Source organism: Littorina saxatilis, linkage group LG16, assembly GCF_037325665.1.
Source record: "Littorina saxatilis isolate snail1 linkage group LG16, US_GU_Lsax_2.0, whole genome shotgun sequence".
NCBI classification, from domain to species: Eukaryota; Metazoa; Mollusca; class Gastropoda; order Littorinimorpha; family Littorinidae; genus Littorina; species Littorina saxatilis.
Window position 1 is genome coordinate 40,499,289 of NC_090260.1, and position 5,715 is coordinate 40,505,003.

Sequence of the window (5,715 nt, forward strand, 5' to 3'; positions counted from 1 at the left end):
ACTAAAAAAAAAAAAAAGGGGGGGGGGGGGGGGGGGGGGCTAATTTGTGAAAAAGTATAAAAGGAATCGAAAACTGTATACATGTATTTAGTTAATACCCCAAAAATTGTATAGTATATACAATGTCAGACCCTAAAGAAAGTTTGTTAGTCTTTGCTTAGGCAAAACAAAGCAAAATAGCCTGTTTACGGTATCCCGACCAACCCTATTTTTCTAGACCAACCCTAGACTTTTTTTTTGGCATTTGGAAAAAAAGAAAAAGAAAAAAAAATCAATTTTGTTCCTGTTTTTTTGCAAAATAATTTAAAAAGATGGTTATAAATTTTTTTTAAGAAAAGCCGACCTACCGACCCTCTTTTTGTGTGCCTATGTTACTGTAAACAGACTAAAAGGTACATCAGAAACAACACACCAGGGAGGGTCCAAAATTGTATCAAAATATAGATGGTAGGGAATTCAAAATAAAAAAAGACAATAGACAAAACATGTACTTCGGCTCATAGAGCCTTCTTTAATTTTTGACTCATTAAGTCCATGCTCCGAGAGTCCTTTTTTTAATTTTGAATTGCCTACCATCTATTTTTTTTATACAATTTTGGACCCTCTTTGTACGGAGAGAGTTGGCAATTGTTAATCACATTCTCTCATCTCATTGACTCTCCTTCAGCTCCTTGGTAACATGCGTTCCCGTCTCTGCCAGGATTGGACACAGCAGCAGATAACCGGTAAATATGTAACAGGCATAAATGGCAAAATAGCTCGCCTCGCCTGATAATATAAGAGACAACTGTTCTACTACAAAGTCTTTCTTGGGAGGCTTGGCTAATTTACTCGCTCGTTTTACACGGGGTTCCATCGTTTTCTTTTCTAATCGGAAAACCTTGCTCCTCAGTTTGTTGACCTTCTGCCAAAGTTCCGCTTCACGAGGGGATGGGAAGATGACGACTTTGATGCTTTACATCCTATGTCCTCCAGGATCGCCTGAATGTCATCTAAAAAAGAAAACACACATAAAATAACATAACCATAACAAGTTACAACCTGGAAGAAATTAAAACACGTGTAATTAAATCACAAAATGAAAATAAACAATAGCGTAGGAAGGCAGGCCAGAAATGAAGTGTATTAGCAACTATGGATACGATGTGGAACAATGATGGAATTGACCTTGTTTGGTACTGAATGGGTGAGGCCATTAGAACTGTACCCACGGAATACGCGCTATATAAGCTTCATATTGATTGATTGATTGATTGATTGATTAGGACAACAGTACCAGGTAAACTCCTCACACACCATGCCTCTTTCTTTCTTTCTTTATTTGGTGTTTAACGTCGTTTTCAACCACGAAGCTTATATCGCGACGGGGAAAGGGGGGGGGGGGGGGGGGGAGATGGGAATAGAGCCACTTAATTGTTTCTTGTTACACCATGCCTCTAACAGGATATGTTTCCCATCTTTACGTGTTGGAACTACAGGTACAATTTCATCCATCCATGCATCCGCCCTATACAGCTTCTTCTTCTTCTTCTTCTTCTTCTGCGCTCGTGGGCTGAAACTCCCACGTGCACTCATTTTTTTTGCACAAGTGGAATTTTACGTGTATGATCGTTTTTACCCCGCCATTTAGGCAGCCATACGCCGCTTTCGGAGGAAGCGTGCGGGGTATTTTTGTGTTTCTAAAACCCACCGAACTCTGACATAGATTACAGGATCTTTTTCGTGCGTACTTGGTCTTGTGCTTGCGTGTACACATGAAGGGGGATAAGTCACTAGCAGGTCTTCACATAAGTTGACCTGGGAGATCGGAAACATCTCCACACTTAACCCACCAGGCGGCCGCGACCGGGATTCGAACCCTCGACCTTCCGAGTTAATAGACCGACGTCTTACCACCCCGCCACAGCGCCCGTCACCCTATACAGCAATTATCAACTATGTAATGGATGGGTTTAAAAATTTTTTGATGTCAGGGTGTTCTTCATGGTTAAAAATCTCTTACCTGGTTGAACAATTTGTGCATCAGGCGACAGGTCGGTGCTGGCTTCATTTGTAGCTACCCTTTGCGATGGTGGCTTCCTCCCACTAGCAACCTGCAAATGCACAGCTCTTTAACTGACAAACTCACAACCAACACCCAGTCACAATGAAACAATTCTCCCAATTTCATGGCATTGGTCTTAGGCCACACAAAAAAGTGTATGTTTCTCGTAAGGCAAAACAAAAAATAATCTGTTTACAGTATCCGGACCGACCCTATTTTTTTCCCACCGGCCCTAGACTTTTTTGGGGCATTAAAAAATGAAATTAAAATATTCAGATGGCTAAAATACAAAAATAAAAAGCCGACCTACCGACGCTATTTTTGGAGGGCCTATGTTACCTTAAACAGACTTTTTTTGTGGCCTAACATGACTAAAGGTGGAGATTTTTTTTCTAAACTTTTTTTTTTAAACCATCTTTTTAACTTATTTTGTTGAAAAACAGGAAAACAATTGATTTTTGAATACCCCTTTTATTTTTGAAAATGCAAAATAAAAGTCTAGGGTCGTCGGGAAAACATAGGTAGGGTCAGGTGACCAGAAACATACAACTTTTTTGTTGTTGACGCCGACCCTATACTTTTTTTGCCATTTGGGGCTGTTTTTTGGCAAAATAAGTTCATCATATCATCATAATCAAGACGTCGATCCAAAATAAGTAACTTTTTTTGGTTGGCCTTATCATTTTTTTGCGCTAAATGCAAACAGGCATTATTTGATGGGAACAATGCTGTTTTTTTTTCAATTCTTACATCAGCCTCAAACTTGTCATTACTCAACCTGCATTTAATAGTGTGCTTCATTGGTTTGCAAAAACCTAAAACCAATAAATAAATAACCTTCGGTGGTGGATTGGGCACTGCAAACAATGTCGGGACAGCATTCCACACAAGTGATCCTCTCTGCAGGATTGTTTTACTGGTTGGCCTCAAAGTGATCAGTACAAAGCTTGAGACCTTGAACATCAGCTGGCTGCAGCTTTTCAAAGTCCTCTCGCCTTGTGAATTGCATCCATATTCTGCACCTAGTTTGACAATAAAAACAACAATGTTATTGTTAAACTAAGCAAAAAGGAAAGACAAAAAATAAATCAGATCTTCAGTCTAAATCTAACGCTCTGCCTGAACGCAAAACGGATGAGTGATGTACCTTTGTACTGTAATTTTCCCGTAAGCACGGTTTGATAAAGATTTCGGCAAATATGCCCACGGGTAGTTTGTCATCAAGTGTAAACTGTTGTTTTGTACTGACTGCTGACTCACACTCACAGTCGTAAGTACAGTGTACACATGCACACACAGGTACACACGCAGACACACGCGTACATAGTACAGCTAGTACAGAAATCTCAGGATGAACCGATCCATGCTATGTTTGTAATATTTCATTTGCATATTAGTTCTATAAATACTGTAGTATCATAGCAGACAAAAATGCCCAGAGACAGTTGGCTTATCTGAGTGAGTTGACTCGAGCCATTGCATTCTCATTCTGAAGAAGGTAAACCTGATGAAATAATCACTGCACAACCCACCTTTTTTCTTCTTTAGGGAACTTGTGGAAAGTTTTCCCGAAGCAGCTCTGTTTGTAACGGGCGTTCTTGCAACAAAAAGCCGAGCACAATTTACCACCACCTCGCACGCGATCGGTACCTACGCGATCCGCCATTTTGTTTTCGCCGTCAGCATGTGACTAGGGACGATAACCCACAAACACTTTTTCGCATTTTCTTCGCAAGTTCCACGTCTTCTTTATGTACAGTGTTTGGCTTCACCACTTTCTTTTGCAGAGTTCACCACGCACTCTACGGTATATCTGTACTCATTGTTTCCATTCCGTGACAGTGACTCATACTGAGACGGATAGATATCAACATGTGAAGGGGGGGGGGGGGGGGGGGATGGGGTGGTGGTGGTGGTTTCATCAAAGTGCGGAACATGCAAGAATTCTTTGCCATGGCGTTATACACGTACACAGCATGTGGTGAACGATAGAGCAATATACCTTTTCGGTATCTGAGTGCAACTCTCGCGAGACACGCTCTTTGTTACGCTTTGAACATCGCGAGAACTTCGAACCTTGGCTTCTGCAGCTCGCACGAGATCGCTGTACCGCATGCTTTGCTTTGCTCTGAAGTTTGCGAGAGATTACGAGAGCTTGGAATACCGATAGGGTCTATTCGAAAACACAACTATTGAACAAAAAAGCAAAAACAACTTTTTTAGGAACCTTTCAAAATGTACTGGTCGCTTCAAATTGACATTGAGTGTTAGTGACATGTGAAGAGTGACCACACGGACATTGCCACAACACTGTGAGTTGTTCTGTTGTGTTCCACAGTTGTGGTGTGTTTCACAGTTCTGATGAGTGACATGTAAAAAGTGACTACCTGGCCATCGCTATGTACATCACTGTGAGTTGTTCTGTTGTGTTTCACAGTTGTGGTGTGTTTCACAGTTCTGATGAGTGACATGTAAAAAGTGACTACCTGGACATCGCTATGTACATCACTGCGAGTTGTTCTGTTGTGTTTCACAGTTGTGGTGTGTTTCACAGTTGTGATGAGTGACATGTAAACAGTGACTACCTGGCCATCGCTATGTACATCACTGCGAGTTGTTCTGTTGTGTTTCACAGTTGTGGTGTGTTTCACAGTTGTGATGAGTGACATGTAAAAAGTGACTACCTGGACATCGCTATGTACAACACTGTGAGTTGTTCTGTTGTGTTTCACAGTTGTGGTGTGTTTCACAGTTCTGATGAGTGACATGTAAACAGTGACTACCTGGCCATCGCTATGTACATCACTGTGAGTTGTTCTGTTGTGTTTCACAGTTGTGGTGTGTTTCACAGTTCTGATGAGTGACATGTAAACAGTGACTACCTGGACATCGCTATGTACATCACTGTGAGTTGTTCTGTTGTGCACACAACTCAGTGAGTTATCAAAGAAAGAAAACGCACCACCTTCTGAGCCGCAGTGCGTTAATTAAAACCAATAATGACTGTGCTCGTCATTTTAAGCGACAGAACAATAACTGTTTTCACAGGAACCTGACCCAGCAGAACAACTGCTTGTGGCGGGCATTTTATACACCACAAGATGTGACAATCCAACCAGTTTTAAGAACGGTGACTGTTTTCTTCTTCTTCTTCTTCTTCTTCTTCTTCTTCTTCTTCTTCTTCTTCTTCTTCTTCTTCTTCTTCTTCTTCTTTTGTGGTAATGATTTTCACCCATGGAATAATACTTTAATGGAACGTTTGTTTCATAGTGGCTGTTTATGTCTGGTGTTTTAGTTGACTATACACACTGACTGCTTTGATTGACAGTTTGACAGGTGCTTGATGAAGCCGGAAAATGACATATATATTGAATGTCAGTTTATTGAATAATGACTTGTGACTTTTTGATTGCCTGTTTATACAGTAATGACTGCTGGTGACCATTTTAATTGACAGTTTGTAGAGTAATGACTGCTTTTGACTTTTTTGATTGCCTGTTTGTACAATTTTGACTGCTTGTGGCTTTTTGTTTTTACTAACTTGTATAGAATAATAACTGTTTGTGACTATGTTAAATAACTGTTTATGGAGTAACGACTGCTTCTGACTGTTGTGCTTGACTGTTTTGATTAGTTGCTCCTTTTGACATTTGTGATTGACTGTTTTGTGT

The 5,715-nt window shown here is 40.6% G+C and overlaps 1 long non-coding RNA gene across 1 annotated transcript in view; it reads right to left on the reverse strand.

Annotated features, from left to right (window-relative positions):
- Window positions 1-3,035, reverse strand: part of LOC138951059 (uncharacterized) — a 3,397-nt gene extending 362 nt beyond the window's left edge. The window contains exons 1-3 of the long non-coding RNA XR_011450963.1: window positions 2,882-3,035; window positions 2,003-2,093; window positions 1-992 (exon numbers count right to left, since the gene is read on the reverse strand). The exon at window positions 1-992 is cut by the window's left edge and continues 362 nt beyond it. This is a non-coding gene — a long non-coding RNA (uncharacterized lncRNA). The remainder of the gene's footprint in view (window positions 993-2,002; window positions 2,094-2,881) is intronic.
- Window positions 3,036-5,715: the final 2,680 nt, after the last annotated feature.